The following is a 21,928-nucleotide window of genomic DNA, read 5'->3' as shown; positions in this document are numbered from 1 at the left end:
ACGATCATCCACAGACCCTTTGGAAGACATACATAACAACATCCGAGCTAAAATTGCTAATGTACCGGTTGGCATGCTTGATAGAGTGAATCAAAACTGTCGAATTCAACTGAATCAGTGTATTGACAGTGGAGGGCGATATTTAAAATATGTTATTATTTCTAATATTCATTATACTATATTATATTATTCATTTTCAAAATAGAAAATTCCCACGCCCCACCCTGTATAATAGTTACTTCACATTATACGATCACGACTAGTTTAACAATAATTGAGAATGGCAAGTGATCGAAATCGATTATGATTGAATTTTCTTAAATTGTTTGGAATACGTATTGTATATTATATTTGAGTATTAATAATATTTAAAATTAACAATTACTTACTAAATAAAATGTCAGCACAATTTAAACTTAAGGGAAAAATCGAAAAACTAGGAAGAGTTTTAATTAAGAGACTTAGTTATCGTATATAAGTTGAAATCGGAAAATATTTTTATCTTAAGACTTTCACTCATTTGTCATAGCCACTTATAAAGAAGATTTTCGCTTGAAGTTTTTTTGTCAAAACTTAATTATTCTTTTCTTCTTTTTAACTTTATAGAACCTTCACTTTTCTCATAGATAAGGATTAAACCAATGATAAATTGCCATTTTCTTATGTAAAGACTGTAAACTAATTTTATTCTAGCTTTTAAGTCATTTTATCTATAAATTTAAAAAAACAAACTTACGTAAAATATGATAAAACGTAAATTAAATAGTTTTTACCTAGTTGTTAGTAATTGCAATGTAATTAATGTTGTTAAAGAGACACTTTTTACAACAGAGTTTTTAGTCTAAATTCCGAACCTTTTATGTTAGAGGTACCCTTAAAATAGTTTATAGGTAAGTATTAGATTTAAAGATAACTTAAGGGTTTAACTCTAATCGTAAAGCCTTGTTGACGGCCTTCGCATCTAGCAGGTGACAAACTACGTCATTTAATTGTCCCAACAAGATGGATTTATGTAAATTTTATGAAATTGTACGCAGAAAAAAACCAGGCTAGAGAGGTTTTGGCCGCCAGAATAATGTCTCCCTCTCATTTGACTTTCCAACGCATGGGTGTTTATGTGATAATTTCACTTATACTACTGCATTGCTGTACTACTGTTTTCCTACCTTACGGTTATTAAGTCCGATGGTCAGTTGTAAAGTTAAAAATAATATATTATGTATATATTGTATTTTTTATATACTTTACTATACGTATAAGGAATGCCTAAAGCGCTAATTGTTTAACCAGTGCGCATTTCCCGTAGTCAAATATGCGTGTAAAACATGGACTGCATACATGCATCATTGAAGAGATATATTATAATATTCTCCGGAGTTTTTTTTCCATTAGTCGTCGGAAAAAAGTCCAAACCATTTGGATATATCGTTGAAAACTAAGAAAAAAAAATAGATTTTTTATTACGGTATTTATTTAAGCAATATGTATCTCGGACTACAAATGTCTATTGAATGAATTATTATAATATTATGGGATTGCTTACATAACCAAATTGGCATTGAACGCATTTGGGCACCTGAATAGCAGTACATAATATCTTTAAAATTGCCCCGCCGTTGTATCTAAAGCTAAGATGTTAAACCAATATGTGCTACTAGTTTTCACGTATTTTTGTAAAATGTGAACTCTTAAACTACCATCACGTCACGTGAACTCACGTTAGCTCGTTTTACTTACTATTTAAGGCCGGGAATGTACGGGCAACTTCGTGTAGCAAACGAGCAGCCGACTACAGCAACTCGTGCTGCCGTGACCGGCAGCAAACGAGCTGCCGACCAAAGCAACTCATGCTGCTGTGCTTGGCAAGAAATGTGAGCTGGAGTTTACGAACGAATCTCGACTCATATCCAAAATGAATGTTGAAGGAGAAGCTGTGTTGTTTATGAAAGTGTTGTTGCTTGTACTTTTAGTACGTCAAAGAAGACGTAGAAAAACTCGCAGATTTGGAATACATCCTATCATGTCTCAAAGGGCTGGACATGGTGAATATCATACTATATTTATGCACTGCGGCACATTTTACAATTCACATTTTAGATTCCAAATGCACTCGTAGTTTTTCATGTCACTTATAAAAGCGTCCGTGTCAAAATTATTGTCGTCCATCTTTGACAAAAACTCGGACTGGAATGACGGTGCGCATGACTAGGCGGAGAGAGATGTGGGAGGGGCTGAGTTGCTATACCGGGCAGCCAGCGCTGCCTAGTGTATGTTTGACATGGCGACAAATTAACTGCGGCAACTCGGCGGTTCCGGGCAGCGTGTCGACTGCAGCTGCCGAGTTCGGCAGCAGTGAGTTGCTGTGTGTGCGTCCATTATGAGTTTTGTATAAAAATTGGGGATCACCGAGTTGCCACTCCCGGCAGCAGCAACACGAAGTTGTCCGTATATTCCCGGCATAAATGTATCAGAACCACAGTGAAGTCATCTCACGCCTATTACACCAGTAACCTCATTACATGAAATTAAATCACACATTATCCGGTCCTGTGATTTCACATATCTTTGATTTTAGTGGTTGACATAATATTTTTGTAGGATGACAGTTTGTATTATAGAATGTTATAATGGTTTTAGATTATGAGCTCACGTAACGTGATGATAATGTATTTCTAGGTTTAATGTAAGTGAAATTAGAAAAAAAATAGAAGTGGCGCAATATGATATGGAAAGTTGCACGTTGAATAAAATGTAGATAGATCACATAACAAACTAATGGATAAGAAGGCAGGTAATAAGATCTACGCGATGTGATAGGATTTTCCTAGCTAATGAAATATAAATAAACCGAGCATGCCGTAGGGCGTAGTGGACAACTGCTGTGTAAATGCAGTAATAGAGTGGAACTCAAAGGGTACTGAACGACTACAAATCAGGCTTAAAACTTGCTGGGTTGACGAACTCGTTGTGTGTAGCGGTTAATAGCTTGGAAACGAGAATAATGGATGGAACTAGGGGAGGTTTTCATACAGCAGGGGATCAAACCAGACTGATGATAATCATAATATTATTTTTACATTATTTATCTGATGATTGAAATAGAAGATTTTTTATATAATATACATCATTGGATTATATTTTGCGTTGTATTTTATAAATGTTACGTCTAAAAGTGCCTATTAAAGAAAAGTGCGAACATAAAATATTAAAAAAAAAATAGCACACATCCATTCTTTGCTTTCACTTCCCACTGTTGGCCGCGGATAATATGGCAGCCGACATAAAATATGGCTTGTTTTTTCACGAATAAAGTGCAAACTCGGGTATGAATACGAAAGGTAATTTTTGAAAATGCTGACAGTGGCGCCAATAAAAAGTGTCACGGATGGCGAATGTTGCAAACACATGCCACTGCATGAACATCCATTACAATCGATGGCCATAAAATATTTTAACGTCAGAAAGTAAACCGCGAGAGCATTAGATAAATTTGACTAAGTAGTATGAATGTAGTGGATACATTACACGTAATGTACTAACATTGTTTTACTTTTAATAGTATACTAAAATCAGTAACGCGTATAATGATAGTATTATATTGGTGCAAGAAATAATATGAGGGCTGATTAAATCTGTGATTGTTCTCCATCGATGTATTACGGCTACAATGACGCGATTTATCTTAAACCCAATTATTAATTGTAGAACGCCGACTATTCGAATTTCAGCTTTTTTCATTCGAATTTTTTGATAATCAGCTTCATATAATCATTAGGAAAATGAAAGAAAATAATAAAGTGAAAACAGATTTTATTTTTCTACTCGTGGTATACCAATTTTGGCGGTAAAGAGAATCCGGCTGATGTGTAATGAAAAACCGTCACAGCCAATTTGAAAATCGACCAATAAAAAACATCGGTCGACAGTTGAGCATGCAATCAATTGCATCACTGTAAAATATAATATACCTACATTTTTGGATAGTAGGATGATCTTCATCACCAATGTGTCCAGAAAATGAAAGAACTATTGAACTTTTTTGTGCGATCATTATCAACAAATTATTCTTTACTAGATTATAATATCTATTAATTCAAATATTCCTAATAAGATATTAAAATTGTATTATTGGTGTAGATTAATTTATTGATGCGTGTATTTTCAAAATGAACTTATTCCACTTCAACAAATAATTGGCAAACGCCAAAAAACTGTTTACGGTGTTGATGTTACATATGTTTTTTTTTTATTGGAATAAATTAGTTTTGTAACTAACACCGATTTTAAAGTTGATTTTTCTACTGGATTGAATGCTATTAAGTTCATCTATGCAAAAAATACTTGTTAAAAATGTTATCCTTTAAATTATGGCATTCATAACTCATTTTCGTTAAGTAGTGGAATAAGGTCACTTTGAAAATACACCCCTCAATTGGTAATGGGACAGTGCATTGAAACACCTTTTAATTTTATTCGTTTAATCAATGATGCGCAGGCTTTGACATCCAAGCAAGGTAGATGCCTAATACCGACCTTCATAAAATTTATAACATAAAATAAATTGGCCCGAATAGTTGCGTAACAAAGCGGAGTTACATGGCCGTGAATGTCAAAAACCATATTGTATGGATGATTAAAACAATTAATACGGCGTAATTGCCGACATTTTGGGCTAGCGAACTTGGGTAATGCCACAATGGCGGTTTTATGGCGCAGGTTCGCGAATTATTCAACTGCTTGTGAGGCGAATGGCGCGAGTTTGTTAACTTCGTATGTATGAGATTGTGGCTGGGCTTTACCCCAAGGACGTCTTGCAAAACAACTGATGAGGTGATACACAGCCAAATTGTAACACTTATCATAATATAGTATTAGATACATTTCATATTGTAGTAATACACGAGAAGTGTTTTGAACATCGCTTCCAACAACACAATGATGTACAATTATCACACACAGCGGTATTTAATGTAATGAAATAGAATAAACTAACAACATAACGAAAGAAAGCCATGAGCGAAACTGAAATATTTAGTCCATTAAATTGCTTTAAAAATAATTAATTAAAATATAACACAAGTACATACCTATATTGATTACTAATATTCGCTATAACCGAGTGTACTTGATCAAAGGTTGAGATTTTATATGGTTCTGCAATTCGTAAGCAAGCCACATTCTTTGCGTGCCAGTCGTGAAAGACGTGCGACCAGAATTTTCCTATCGCCATAGATTCGCCACCGTTACCCTTGGGCAGTGGTGATGAATCTATGGCACGCGTGCCACATGTAGTACGCGAAAGAATCTTAGATGAAATCAATTTTATAAAATAAATTTACATTTTTTTACAAGATATTATTGGCTATTCTTTATCACACTTACAATATTGCGCTTAAATCGGCCGGACGGTCGTCATTATAATAATATGAACAAAAATTAGGTTTAAATTGTTTGTTACCAGTAAATATTTTTGGGTGGCTTCTAATTTATTGTAAGTCGCATTTGAATAGATTTTCAATGGAGCGTTTTTGATTTGTTAAATTTCTAATAAAAAAAATATCTGATGTTAATTGCTTGGCATCAGTTTTCTCAGCAACATGGTATTTTTGGGTGATTATACCCCTTTCTCGTAAATTCAGAAATATCGTATGTGTTGTGGTTTTTCCTCGATTTTATAATGAATTAGTTTGTTTAACTATTAAAATCTTCTGTTTGTATAAGAACAAACATCGCATTTAATTGAGGTTTCATCAATATGTATCATATTATTGCACAATTAAATACAGTGTTTTTTGTTATTTTATTTTTTCTATCATTTTATGGAGACGGCAGAGCGGAATAAAAAAAATGTGTTACCGTAAATTTAAATAATTAATTAATACTACTAATTGGCACATAATGCGGTTCATAATTTATTTCCAATATCACTCCTTGGCTTGCCACTCTTAATGTTATAGTAAGCATAAAAAGGTTCACCATCGGTGCCCTAGAGTATAAAGACTTTCCTGAAACTGGTATTATAAAAATAAAATTTATGTGTATGCATGTTTTTAGTATCAATTATTTTCATTTGATATTAACTATCAAAGAATATTGTTTTTAGTACCTAATACAGTTATAGTACACATAAAATTATTGTACGTATTTATAGTCTGAACACATAGGCGTAATTTAGTATGTAGATCATTATTGTATTTTCTTTTGGTATTGTTTACTTGATTGAGAAGTTCATATTTTTTATACTCCCTCATTATATGATACTAACAGGTAAATAATACATTTTTTATATAATGATAATATAACTGAAATGAGATCGGTATATACGTGAGATTGTGATATGGGCGTGTTGAATATAATATTATGTACTTTGTAGTCAGGTAATAAATTTATTTTAATTTTTTCTGTTCAAGGTAAACTGAGGAAGTACTTAGTAGTAGGAAATATCAGACAAATTACTCTATAATTAATTATACGAACTTGTCATATTTGAATATTGAAAATGGCTAGTGACAGGTCATTGAAAATAAATGATTTACGACGAATTGATAACACAAAAAATGAATGAATGACATGAAAAAAAATGTTTGGAAAAACGGAGTGTGTCCCTGGCAACATCTGCCATTCATACCATAATAGTATATTTGCAAAATTGTACCATAAAAGAATATGTACTTTCCATTGTAAAGAAACCATACGGTGAGGCTTCATTTTTTGACACGAATCACCGTCACGCGAATCATAATGGGCGAGCATCAATCCGCCATTTGTCTCTGTCATTACCACCCTCCCTGTGATTTACTCGGCTGATAAGAGGGTAGGTACCATATTATTGCCATTTAGCGATGCAGTTAGAAAGGTGATATATAGTACTACATGAAAGCATATTTCAAGTCCTAGTTGTAAGTGGTAAAACTCTATTATAATGGTTTCGATATTTTTACTTTTTCTATATTATTATTTGAGTCCGTATAAATAAATCATTAAAGTAAAAAAATGGTTTAATAAATTAAGCGCACGCGATTGTCAAGCGGTAAAGTCTCGGGCTTATAATATTATCCTGGGTCAACAAATTCATAATATACCTAATACACTGAGCAAGTGACTAATATCAATTTCTCGTAAAAACAAAAATCTGTTAAAAAATCTTTTCGTAATCGTTTGTAATTAAAAATATTAATAAAAATAAAACAAATCAATTGATGAAGACTATGCCACTATTGTGAATGAGAAAGAGAGCAGATATTAGCATATTATTCTCTCTTGTTATAATAATAAACAAACATATAATAAATAAACAACGCAAAGAGGGGTAGATATTCAAGAGATTTAAATGCCTAATTGGAAATCGAGAGTCTGCTTGATTGATGAGTAATCAAAGACTACAGATTGAGAAGAATGGAGTAAGGCTCTAATTTAGATGTGGAACAAGGGTGACTGAGCTGATGATATAACAACCCCCCTCCCCCCGAAATAAACTTGATACCTATTTATAATTAAGAGCGAAACCACGTTTTTGCCACTTATTTCTATCCAATGTGGCTGCTTTCAAATTCGGTACCTCAGCTATATTGCAGGCATCGGTAACTACATCTAACCAGATAATTTTTGCACTACCCTTTCTCTTGTTGAATTGATCGACATGAGTTTTATTCCGGTTCATTGTCATGGACTGTGCTGGATACTTTGCACAGAATGCAGAGCTTATAATTATATCTTTTCAACCCTAATTGAGATAAAATTAATGAATATAAAGTTATACTAGCTACCATTTATGTTGGGACACCACTCTTTATCAGCTCGGCTGTTATCCTGTCGGTTCCAGGTGATTTATTGTTTTTCAGCGTTCTTAATGGTCTTCTTACATCAGGCAGAGTAGGCTCAAGTAGGCAAGTTCACGTATCTCGGATCCAGCCTAAATATCCAAAATAAAACAGCAGAGGAGATAAAAATCCGCCTTATCTCCGGGAATAAATGCTGGCATGCCTGCAAGCGACTGGTGGGGTCGAAAATTCTAAGCCGAAGAAGTAAACTTCTAATTTATAAAACAATTATAAGGCCAGTGGGCACTTATGGCTGTGAGACTTGGTGCTTAACTCAAAACGAGGAAAACAAATTAGCTGTCTTCGAGCGCAAAATACTTCGCAAAATTTTTGGACCCACGTTGGAAAATGGGAACTACAGATTAAAAATGAACCACGAGTTAGAAGAGCTGATTGAACAGCAAACAATCAGAAGACACTGTAAGTTCCAAAGACTATGATGGGCGGGACATGTGGAGAGAATGCCTGAAGTTAGAGCGCCAAGAATCATGACGAAGTAGCTACCCCAACGGAAGAGACCCAGAGGCTGCCCAAGAAGGAGATGGGCTAAAGCCGTAGAAGTGGACTGGCTTCATCTAAGAAGACCCGGTAACTGGAGAAGTGTGGCGAGAGACCGGAATGAGTGGAGAGCGGTTGTGGAGGAGGCCAAATCCCACCCCGGGATGTAGCACCGTGGAAGAAGAAGAAGCTACTATTTATAGAATACAATGTCTATATATTCATATTGTGGGACTTTCTTGCGTCTCTGCGCGCAAATAATCTTGTATATTATTGCCTGTTAATAATTATTAGGATTAATTATTCTAACAGAAAATTGGTTGAAATTTAATTAAGATATGTGTTATTAATAATTTTGATAATTATAATTTCTTGGTAGAAAGCTTGATATTGTAACACTTCACATTTATGAAATATCATGCTGATTTTGAATTCATTATATTTGATAATGTCGTAACATTAAGCCAGTCTTTATATTTAATAATTCTGGAAACGTTAATATTAATAAACTTAATAGTTTATAATACTTTTTTTCTTGTTTATTTATTCTTCTTATTTATTCCCAGGTAGTTTGATAAAAAATATCGATTAAAAACTAATCAAAATCAATGATTATCAAAATTTTTTCGTTTCAAGGAAGCTTTAGTTAATATTTTTTTTTCGTAGCCTCCAAAAATGTACGTTATTGACAGCAAATTGGAAATTTCATTTCAGAATTAGATACTAAAATTAATACAAAATCTATCATAGAAAAGCCAAGTGTCAACACACGATAGAAAGTACGTTTGATCGAGTTGTTTGGTTAGTTGTCGATAAAGCAGCCCGCGGTCTATCCTTATCCTCTTAACGTCTGTTTGTGTATACATAATAATATGTACTCAGCATTAATCCAATCCTCGAAGGTGTTAAGGCTCTATCAATATCTGACATCCCCAGATGCCTGGCAGAAATCGGGTAAAATATTACACACATTGTTTGTCTGTGCGCATACGTGCAGATTGGCAAGTATTTTCGGACACTCAGTAATAATTTAGGTCCTCAATATGTTTTAAGATTTTTTATAAGATAATATTATTATATTATATCGCGTAATGAAATATACACTATGGAAAATTATAATAGGTAAGTATTTCAGAAAGTCTCCATATTACAGAGATAAATGACAAATACCCAAAAGAGGCATAACCATAAATAAACCCTTTCCAAGTTATAGAATTGATTTTCAAATGCATGTTCATATTACGAAAATGCTGTCTAGAAAAACTTATTTCTGTATACATAATCGGTTATTATAAATATATTATAATCATAATTAACCATTTCTTTTATTCAACGAATAATTCACAAGATTTAAGAATATATCATTCTGATTATTGAACATAATAATATATAATTTAGAAAAATACTTTCTGAGAGAGGATATTATAACCAATAGAAAAAATCTTTTTTGAAAAAAGTAAGCCACCCCGGCCGGAAATCAAACCCTGCATCTTCACGGGTTTACGCCACATTCCGTCGCATTTAACCAATATGCTACGGCGTGACATAAGAATTGCGACAAATTTTAACTATCGGTCAATTTTAATACCTACTCATCAGCTAATGTTAAAATCATCAGCAAATAGTTAAAATTTGTCGCAATTAGTATGTCACGCCGTAGCATATTGGTTGAATGCGACGGAATGCGGCGTAAACCCGTGGAGATGCAGGTTCGATTTCCGGCCGGGGTGGCTTACTTTTTTCAAAAAAGATTTTTTCTATTGGTTATAATCAATGACATTATTAATGGACGACGCACTCAATACAGTAGCTAGCAAGTAAATTCGCATGTATAGGTAGACGTCCCGCAATTTCCATTATGCGATATCACGCAACGAGAATTTATAGCAATATGACCTTTATTGTAATGGCGTTAGACCAGTGTTTCTAATGTCAATGTTCATTTGAGCGAACCCGTTCGAACCGAACCATTCGGCAGACCCAACAAAAAGCATCAGGAATTTATAGCAATATCACCTTTATTGTAATGGCGTTAGAACAGATTATGCCATTCGGCAGAACCGACAATAAAGTGAGTGTTATTATCTTTTCCAAATGATTCGTCCATATTAATGTCATTGGTTATAATATACTCTCTCAGAAAGTGTTTTTCTAAATTATATATGTATATTATAATCAGTTGGAGTGGATCTACTACTGTATAAAGGCTTCCTTTAGCTACTTCCACTTTTTTCGGTGTTTGGTACTTTTATAAGTTATTCATTTTTGATCATTTATATTGGCCCATCTATAATTTTTGTAGATATTCAATTAAAAAATCGATTTCCCAAATGACTTGATTACGATACAATGTAGGTTTGATGAATGAATTATCTTCGAAAAACTTTCATTATTTTGTGCCAAAAAGTACGTTGACAGATTCATAAATACTGTCGGATACACTCCATAGAAATCATGTAATTTATTCATCAGAATATGACTAAGTTATTAGATTGGACGACGGCGAAATTTCAGGAATTGAAACGTTAAGCGGCAGGCGATCGGAGAGTTAGTGGACTTGTCAAGCAATTTCCGTTTAAGTATTAAATCCGACCCTAGTCATGATAAAAGAGCTTTAACAGAATATTAGAGCGAGTTTGCGATTGTTTTGCTCCAAAAATAATACCGCACAGAGAATGAATGACATACCATAAAATACATTCCAAACATCAATAAATTTCACTTCTAAGTTTATTTCATTAATCAACGGGTTTTGGAATCGGAGAGACTAGTTCATTATATTATTTAGTGATAAAATTTATGTTACAAAAAATAATATTTACATCATATTACTATTATTAAATTTTATAGTCACTATACCTCGGAGTGGGTATTTGTCAACTCCATTATCGTCTATACTTTGTACCATGGCCCCCACAAGGGGGGAGGGGGCTGACAGGGCTCTAGCCTCGAGGCCCGGGCTCTGGGGGGGGGCACGTGGCGTGTCTACTTTATTATTTTTTTCGACCATGTCCGATCCTAATAGGATCATATGGGCCTCCACAGAGTAGAGGTTTGTATTAACAGATTTTGTTTTTTACGAGAAATGGATGTCAGCCACTTGCTCATACTCTGACTCATTTAAAAGAATATTTGATAACATTTTAAAATATGTCATTGTGTAATGCAAATTTTGATTATTGTGTGTCGATAATCGAAAACTTCATAACTCAAGCGGATTTATTGAAAAATAGATAAAATCGCTAAAAATACACTGAATTGGTACCCTTAATTTTAACTGGAATGACATGCTTAGAGTCAGGATATTTAGTCACTGTCATCGTCATTTTATCGACGGAGATGGTTACAATGATGCTACATAATCCATGTGTTCCATATGTCCGGTCCTGGCCAAATTGGGAAATATTCATCTTAGTATCTATGGTAAGTACCTAATGATAATATCTTTTATGAGACTCTTGATATGAGATCTTAATAAAAAAAATGTTAATAAAAATATGTAGTTTGTTAATGAAAATGCCATTGTAAATGAATATTATCATTCTAGGTATATTATAATTTGTGATTGCTATCGAGTCAGAATACTTGCATCTAAATTATTGATTGGGTTAACTATACATGTTATTTTTATAATGTATTTTAAGCAATATCCAGCTCAAAGATAATGTTTTGAGCCATAACTTCTCAAAAATCCATGGTAAAAAGACTGCTAGGATAACTAACTCTTCTAGGTTTATATTATCCACCTTGGTGCAAAAATGGTACCTAAATTACATATTTTACTTATAATAGTATTATAACCATCACGATTGCCGAGCGGTAACGTACCGGATTATAATGTCGTGGGTTCCTGGTTCAAATATCGCGTCTGGAAAATTCTTAATTAAAATTAAAATTTTTAATGTATGTTTGGGCGCAGACTACTACGGAGCTACTAGGTTTAGATAATAATATATAATATTAAACTATATTCAACTAAAATATTTACAAATATGAAAAATTATACTATTACTAAAGCATTTTTTTTATTCAACGAATAATTCACAAGATTTGAGAATGTAACATTCTATATATATTTTTTTTGTGATGATGGCCGCGCGGCTTAAGCGTCAGAATATAGTGTCGTGGGTCCCAGGTTCAAATTTTGGGTCTGGCAAGTATACAAATTGTTTTTCAATTTTGTTTATGAGTCAGAGTATGGACCTAATAGGTTGAGCAAGTGGCTGACATCAATTTCTCGTAAAAACAAAATCTGTTAATACAAAACCTCCACTCTGAGGCCCATGTGATATTATTAGGATCGGACATGGTTTAAAAAAAACATTCTATATATTGAGTATATAATAGTATATAAAGCACATTGGCGCGATTCCAGTGGCTACAAGTTCAAGTACCGTCGGGCGTCGAATTTTTTTTAAAAAAGATTTTTTCTAGTAGCATATTTAAGGTATTTTCATATTATACTATTAAATTAATAATTATTATTATAGTTTAATAATATGGATGCTGACATACCGGCTTATAATGTCGTACGTCCCAGTTCCAGTCCTGGGTCTGGCAAATACACATATTGTTTTTCAATGTATGTTTCGAGTCAGAGCATGGACCTCATAGGTTAAGCATGTGGCTAACATCAATTTCTCGTAAAAATATTAAATAATGCGTCATTTTAATATAGGAAAATATTTACCAATTAATATATTATATAAATGAATATATTTTTGATTTTATCGATAAAATGTAAAAACAAAATAAATATTCTTACATTTTTCACTTTTGAAAAACATGTTTTTGAGTAAAGAGGAAAGACCGTTTTTCGTCATTCAGTTTTTTGATTTTTTTATATGCGCTCGTTTAGGTTCAAAAACCGTAAATCTGTCAAAAAATATTCCCGATGGTTTCTTATTCATTAAATTAATACACAAATGCCACAAAGTTGCGGTGAGAAATTTCGCTGAGAATTTATATCGGAGTGCTTAAAATTTTGAAAGCCGCGCCACCAACCTCTGATTGATGAAAGGTCATAAATTTTAAGCTTACTTTGTTGTTTGCAAAATATTTTCACCGTTTCACAAAAGAGAAATAATTTAGCCGTACAGTCTAAAACTTTCTTCGTCTCACACTATAAGACATGCAATTTATTATGTAGAAAAAACCGGATCACAGTCACCATATTTAATCAATTTCTAAAAACTATGTACAACATGAATTTTTATCACTTTTACGCTTCCTTAAAATTGAGACGCGTAGCAAAATTCGACGAAGATTAGAAAATGATTGTGAAAACTATTAAAATAAAACAAAAAAAAGAACGTTAAAAATCGATAATATAATATTGTCTCTGTAAATAATATATTATATTATCGGACATTGCATCTACTGAAGATATTATTTAATGAATACAACTTGTCTTGGAGCCAGATACAACGTTTAACAGGATGCTACCAAAATTGGTGATAAAGTAGAGATTAGAAATAATATGTACCCACGTGTTTATCATTATTATTAGAATATCTTAGTTAAAGCTAACTTAACGTCAACATCTCTGCATTTGGCTATTTTGTTGTTTATAATTATTTAGATGCTATAAAAAGAAAACCTATTATTTTTGAAATAGCACCTGTTCTGAGTAGCGACAGCTTCAAATTACCGAAGATGATATTTTGCAGAAAGAGGTCGCTATCTGGATTGGGAATAGCTGGAGTAACATTTAACTCAGTGCGGAGTGTCTGGGACTCACTATTGTACTTAGTTAAAACTAAATGCCGCCAATTAGACGCTTGCATTCTGAAAGTGCTGCTTTACGGTAGTGAATAATGGCACCTTATAAAGGTTCAAAGCAACCGTATACTGAGTTTCAAGAACAAATGTTTGCACTAGATGTGCGAGGGTGAGGAGGCGATATTGGACCTGTATCGGTCATGTGCTGCGGATGCCAGAAGATAACTTCAACCTGGCTTATCTATTTTTCAAGTCAACCAGATTCTGGTGTTCTGGATGGCTGCAAAATATAGTGTATACGGTAGAGCTACGGGATGCCGATATGATCTGGATTAACGCAATAAGACTGGCGAACAACATGGATTTTAAAAGACGCAGTGTGGTGTCCATATGCTCCATCTAAGGGGCGGACATGGCTGAAGAAGAAGATAATGATATAGCAGGCGTGTCCAGCTTCAAGTAGTATCCAATATCAAAACTGGCAGTGATCTACCATACTCTGCAATTGTCATTGACATATGCTATTATGTGTATTTGGCTGAGGATACAGGCATTACAAATGAAACAACACATCTTGTTTTTTACCGTCACGAAAAAATACTCAATTTTTCATTCATCGTGTTTTAGTTGTCTTTTGGTAACTCTTTGAATTTACCGTTAAACTACTCTCGTACTGTGCAAATATTCACATCTTTGCATTATCTCACTCTCGTCATGGTTAATTTTAAAATGACTCTCAAGTAAGGCCTTGTCCAGATGGCGCGATTTGACTCGCGCGTAAAAACTCGCGCGCATTTCAAGTACCTACATGTGACCTCATTGAAGGGTTCATATGCACTCGCGACGAGTCACCTCTCTCGCGCGGTCGAGGTATAAATAATTTTATTGAGCAATCCACATGCACTCGTGGCGTATCGTGGCCAGACAAGCGTTATCTGGACAAGCTCTAAGCTGGTTGAAGAAATTAAAATACGAATAGGAATATTCGGATTCGTAAAGTTAGTCGTGATTTTTACACAACGGTATATTTTCCTGTATTGTGTCAAATTTTAAAACTTATATAGTCATTTACACCTAACTTGTCATCTACATCTATAATAATAAAACAAATAAAGAAAGATCAATTATTATCTTTAAAACTGTCTGTTACATTATAATTTAAAAACTTTTGGATACATATTAAAGAAACTAGCATAACTGTAGTTTATGTTGTTGGTACCGATAATGACTACCGATCGCAGTAATTAGATATGGCAGTAATGAAATGAGACTGAATGACACATCTGATCTATAATAAAATTCCCATTCGTCGAACTACTATACGAAGAAAGAGAATTCAATTTCAATGTATTTCTATCAACTGGGTACATATGTTTTCGTCCATAATTTATTCGTACAAATGTGTTCGCAAAAAATATTGGACATGAGCCAAATCATCCGGGTCACCATCCTCATTCATGAGGTCGTATAAAATGAATGCCCAGTGAGAGATAACAACTAAAAAAATCTTACGTGGTATCAATATAATAATAATAACGTTGGTATTTAATTGCCATTTTTTTGTTTTATTTATTGTTTTACCCAAAAACATTAACTAGTAGCTTTAAAGTAACAAACATTCAAAGTACAGTCCTACAAACTTATCTAAAGAATGGCCAAAAGTGGAACTACGAACAACCATAGGACGCCATATTGAAAATGTCATTTGAATGTCAGATTTTGTTCAGTTACGAGTCTTCATTGGGTAATTTTCCACAGTGGCTCCCTCATCCCATTCTTCAGATAAGTTTGTAGGTCTGTAAAATAAATGCAACTGTTTTACAAAAATAAAACCATATACCTAGGTACATATTTGATTTTCTGATAAAATATGAATTATTTAATACAAATTGTCAGCTTGGTGATAATTTCAAAAACTGGTCATAAATATACCGAAACATGATAATAATATGTAAATAATAAGATTATTTTACTTACTTCATTTTATGTTATCAACGATATTTTATAACGATGGCAATAATTATTCTGTCCACTGTTTGTCATTCTTTGTAAAATTATAATTAAGTACATAATTATTATTTATTAAAAAATAGATAATTTTACAAATGACGAAAAAGGACTGAAAAAACAACTGCCATCATTATAAAATATTTTTTAATAAAATCTTCAGAAAAAAATGTTAAGTTAAATTATATTTTATTTTATGACTTTATTATTTTGAGAATTAGTTTTTGAAACATTAAAAAAATTAAGAATAAAATAATGAGGTAAGTGTATAGAGAATATATTCAATTCACTAAAATAATATTGATATATATATACCAACTCAAATGTTTATAGAAATAATTTTAGTTTAAAGCATAATATTATGCAAAAAAATGAAAAGCATATGAATGGCGGTTGTTTTCGTTTTTATTTTCTGAAAATTTCTTGTCTAAAATGTCGAACAATGGAGACGTTAAACAGAAAAATGGACGGAGGTTATTCCAGTTTGCTTTTGTCCGCCTACAAACGTAATGACGATAATGAGATATGCCAAGAGCTTAAACAAGTAAATTGTTAATGGAGATAACACAGAGAACGTAAGGGAAATATTTTCCAAAGAGGAATTTCTTTTACTCTGGTGTATTCGAGAAAATAAGAAAATTTATTTATATCTATGACTGAGAATAAGAGAAACATTGCAATGTATTAAAATACATACAAAATATTTCTTTAAATCTGTATTCATTTAAAATAAAAGAAAAAAGCCAAATTAAAAATGCTCATAATAAAATTGATCCAGTAACTTGGTCATTTGGGTCCCAGATACTGAATAGAGAAGATAATACATTTTATTATTCTAATAATTTTATGGATCAAGGGTTCGGACCCGTTGGGTTGAATGAATAAATGCATTAAAAATAATTTATTAATGTAGGATCCATAACCTACGGCATCAAGAGGTGACATTCTACCACTTCTTGAAGCCGTAGGTACTTTTAAAAGTTTGTTTTAATAAGAATTTTGCAAATATGCTTTAAACTATTATGGGTAAAGAAATTTATCAGATGAGTTTGCGGATTAATAATATTAAACCCAAGCAAAAAAGGAATGTCAACGTATTGGCAAGCTTTAAAAAAAAACTATTACAGCGTAATGAAAATATTGTCATACTTTGAAATCTTTTTTAATTATATCGAAAAATATGTATATGTTACGCCGATTGTGCGAAATTGAATATTACATGAAATGGGCAAAATTTTGCGTAAATCATGAAAAATGCAAGCCCGTTACCTTATGCATGAATTAGACAAAATATCTGGAGAGTGCGTGAATTCGGCAGTAATTTTTCTGTCTAGTTCATGTCTTGGACAAATTAGATAGTAGCGCTACGGTGGTATTTTTTGCAACTAAACTAAATGTATCAAAATGCTTGTGCATTGGTCAAAATGTACATATATTATCTATGGTCAAAATAGATGATCGCGCTCCGGTGGTATTTTTTGCAACTAATCAAACTAAACAAATGTCATTGATTATAATATAAAAATATACCAATCAATATGTAACTGCAATGACTTTCATATCTATTTACTATGCGCAAAGAAATCTAGAACTATAATATGATAACGGAAGAATTTTATTGAAAAGTATTTTCGTGATTTGATTCGTGCTTGGTCGATTGAATGTTTGTGATAGGTAGTTTGTTGACACTTGATAGCTAACCTCAAAATGGACATTCAGTTGAATACTTTAATTCAGAATTACAAAACCAAACCTAACCTAACCTAACCTAACCTAATAATAATAATATTATATTATGTCCAATTATAACTAATAAAACCATCCGTATTAAATTTACTTTTTCTTCTGTCATGTTGACAGTTCAAGAATTCTATACCCTGGCAAATTCATGTACCCAGCAGAAAATTTACCTAATTCATGAATAAGGCAACAGGCTTGACTGTTACATGAATTAGCCAAAATTTTGGCCATTTCATGTAATAGTCAATTTCGCACATTCGGTGTAACATATACATTAATAATTAAATTTGAACAAATTTAATTTTTTTCTAGAATCTTGTACTTTGGAGAAAACTTATTAAAGTACATGCACGTGTTATTAATGATAAAAAACTAATTAAATATTATGTGATAATAATTAATATCAAAGTAATAAACTGACCATTGAATTTTTTAGAGTTATTAAACATCTTAAAATGTCAATTATCAGTAAATTAGTGTATAAACTTGTACCTTTCAATTTCTATCGCTAGATGTTCTAAGTATTCTACTTAAAGAGAATTATTATTGAATATGTGTGACTGACTAAATGATGGTCAAATTTAAATAACGAATAAATCTATGTAACGACAATATAATATTATTATGTACTTAATGTGTGATAATTATAATCATAAAATGCAATCTGTTTTCGATTCAAAGCGTTTTAACCATCTCAATAATAACTGACAAGAAAACCTAGCGGAATCGTAAAGAGCTTAGCAATGTAAATGTATGTAGTTGAAAATACTAACCTGGCATATAAATGGTAGGAGCATGACGTACATTAAATAAAACGAAGAGATGGGGTGCAAAGTAAATTGCAAAGCATCTGCAGGGAAGCTTTGATGTAAAATGAATATAAAATTATGCTAGTTTTCAGATCTCGTATCACGTTTCTCATTTGGATATACACTTACATAATGTATATATGAAAAATTACAAAAAACACAGGTTTATTTTTGAATACTGAGCTTGTTACAAATTTAATATGTTAAATTAAGTACTCACTTAGTGGATGTATCCTGCTGTTAGACCTGCAAAATAAAAAAATAAAAACAATTAATTATAATATGTTTATTTTTAATATTAAATGTTTATTAAATATCAATAAAGCCGGTCAATATTATCATTTAATTTTGAAAATTAAAAACTTACTATTGATAGTCATACAGAATATGAACATAAAGTATTCGCGGCATTTTACAATATTTTCACGACTTTCTGATATATGTCATATGGGTTACGAAGTCAAAAATTACTCTGAATCCTTATATTGTGTCATTTCTTCACCACTGGTCATCAAAATAAGTCACCGTGAACGATTATTTTCATTCTCTTCAAGTGGAAAAGATGGATGTTGTAGTTGTTCTGCAAAGACGTCATGAGTCAGTTGCTAAAAAATGGTGTAGGGATGACTGGCGGGCAGTCTATGGCCCATGTGTTATCGTACTTATGTTGCTGCATAATATGTAATTATTTTGCGGGAAAAATATAACAAATATTGATAGTAAAGTTGTTATCAATAAAGTACCGAATATAAGTATCGATTGGTATTGATAATTTTTAAATATAACAAATGAATGCAGTTTTTTTAAAACAATTATCATGATGTAATACTAAATTTATATAGGCATGCAGAATTGCCAAGTACATTTAAAGATTCAAATGTTTAATAGGTAAAAAAATATTTTGGATATAGCATTGGTCTAATCCCACCTCATTTTGCAGTACATGTTTATATCATTATATATTAACATATTATTATAGTTACAGTTACTGATCATGTTTTTGATACATCGAATCAAAATAAATTTATTTATCGTTGTAGCAATTAATATGTAAGTATATAATATATATATATTCTAAAAAATAAACGAAGAACTAAAAAAAAACACTTTGTGCTTCATATTTTTATGCTACATCTTAAGTTAAAATCTAAAAAAAAACTACACTAAAAATTAAGAAAAAATTGAAAAATATTCTAATGCATGCTAAGCACAAATTGGAAATTAGAAATTCGTTAAAAAAAAGAGTTATAGAGAAAAAAATATTAATACTACTCTCATACAATTGTATGAAGGTGAAAACCTGATGTTACTACACGTCGAGTAAAAATATAAATTTAGTCAGTGTTGTCATTATTATGGTGAAAAAATCTAATTAAATAAATTAAAAATATATATTTTATTATCTGCTAACAGTGATAGGTATTATTGATTGAGTTAATAAAACTATATAAATAATTGGGTTTTACCTACCTATCAAGTCAAGAAAAGGACATTTGATAGAGCAATAGCAATCATAACAATAATTGCAATTCTGCATAATTGGAGCATATCAGACGAAATCGTATTTACGCATGTTCAAAGTAAAATTGTTCCACTATTAAGAATTTGGAAGGAAGAAAATTTTCTTCAACATCTTTGTGGGCAGGTACTCTTTTATACAGAAGATTACGCAGTGACGTCTTTAGTCAAAGTGTCGTCTATATGCAGACACGATATACAATCCCGATCTTCAATTAAAAAAAATATGCAAATTCACTACCACCTACTTACTTTTTTTATTATTTCTCAGAGGCTATATTATATTTAACGGACAAATCTAAAAAAGCCTGAGTGTTTGTGATTGTTAAAAATTACTTACAGCCACCGTGTACGAAAAAACAAGGACATGGTTATTAATAATTCTATAAAAAAACCAAAAATGTTACATAGTGATTGTGTGTGGTCAGTTACATGTATTTAGTGAATGTCAGAAAAATGACATCGATAAATTTAATGTATCACAGTCGAGTTGAGTTTGTATGTGACATCTGGAATCGGTGAACCGTGTAAATCTCATTTCTCTCACTCATTATCAATAGTATGTAGTAATAGTCTCATTAGTTATTTTATTTGGCGTCCTTCAGATTGTGCCATCCATGAACAGTGCATAATTTGCATACCTCCATGGTACGGCACTGTGGTAAGGCGTCGATTTAAAATATTTTGTTATTAAACAAAAACCATTAAGTTGAAAATTGTGTACTAATCAATTGAAGAAGTTATCTAAAAAAAATGTAATTAAAATGAGAATAAAACTAACATAATATTAACTGCTAAAGATAATAATATATTGACTTGATTCATATACACAAATAATAAGTATATCTATATTATTATACACAATAATACATATAAAGGACATCTCTAACTATTATTGCCAATTGACGATTTTCCGTTGATATTATTTGATAGAGGATTGGAAATTAGTGTGATGAGATTAAAGGATTAATCTGTGTTTAACGATTTTGCCTAATGGAGTATATAACGATCGTTTGATGCCATTGCGTAAGAGAGAAGATTTTGATAAATGCCTTCGACATGGGATCATGGCTAATGGCTTTGACATGTCCGTTTTTGAGAAAACAGAAAAAAAACTGGAAGCTGTGTGTTACATAATATAATAAAAATAGGACATTAGAATATTTTTTTATGTGAACAATTTTATAATGACATTTTTATGTCGCTTAAATTCTACAACATATAACTATAAGGGTATAAGAGATTAAACTAGGTACTATAATATAGAAGAGTATTTTTTTTAATATATTGTTGACTGAGAGACAACGTATCGGTTTATAAAATCATGAGTTTCGGGTTTGAATCCTGGGTAAGAAAAATTGTGCTTGAATTTATATTCGAACTGACGTTTTTATATATTTTGAGGTTTATAAATATTATTTAAAGATACGCAGGTGGGTAGCTAAGTATTAATGGCGTGCGGTTTATATATGCTTCAGTGGGTCTATTCTATCCTTATCGACCGCTAAAGTGTTAAAGTGATAAAGACGACGGCTAACTAGGGTAGGTTTGTATCAAAGTATTAGCACTTATTGTAACAATTAGAATAAGTTGGTTGTAATTATTTCAATAAGTGCCATATTTTAACAGCAGCAAAAGAAGTGCTGTTAAAATGCTAATATTTTGATACAAACTTACCCTAAGTTTGATAGTATTTATCACTTTAGAGGTTGATAAGTATAGAATAGATCCACAGATGCGGAGCGTCTTCAAAAATAATCGATAAATTACTATGTAATAATCGTGTATATTATTAATAATTAATTCTAGTTATCG

At 31.9% G+C, this 21,928-nt stretch overlaps 1 protein-coding gene across 1 annotated transcript in view; it reads right to left on the bottom strand.

Moving 5' to 3' along the window:
* The window catches only part of LOC147068400 (potassium voltage-gated channel protein Shaw-like), a 418,216-nt gene that overhangs the window by 260,470 nt on the left and 135,818 nt on the right, over positions 1–21,928 (bottom strand). The window contains exon 3 of the mRNA XM_085952982.1: positions 18,816–18,841. The gene's annotated coding sequence lies outside the window, so the exon portion shown is untranslated. The remainder of the gene's footprint in view (positions 1–18,815; positions 18,842–21,928) is intronic.

The sequence above is a fragment of the Rhyacophila brunnea genome, unplaced genomic scaffold (assembly GCF_057557595.1).
Source record: "Rhyacophila brunnea isolate RB1 unplaced genomic scaffold, BYU_Rbru_1.0 scaffold_3, whole genome shotgun sequence".
NCBI lineage: Eukaryota > Metazoa > Arthropoda > Insecta > Trichoptera > Rhyacophilidae > Rhyacophila > Rhyacophila brunnea.
This window is presented reverse-complemented; position numbering and strand designations above follow the sequence as displayed.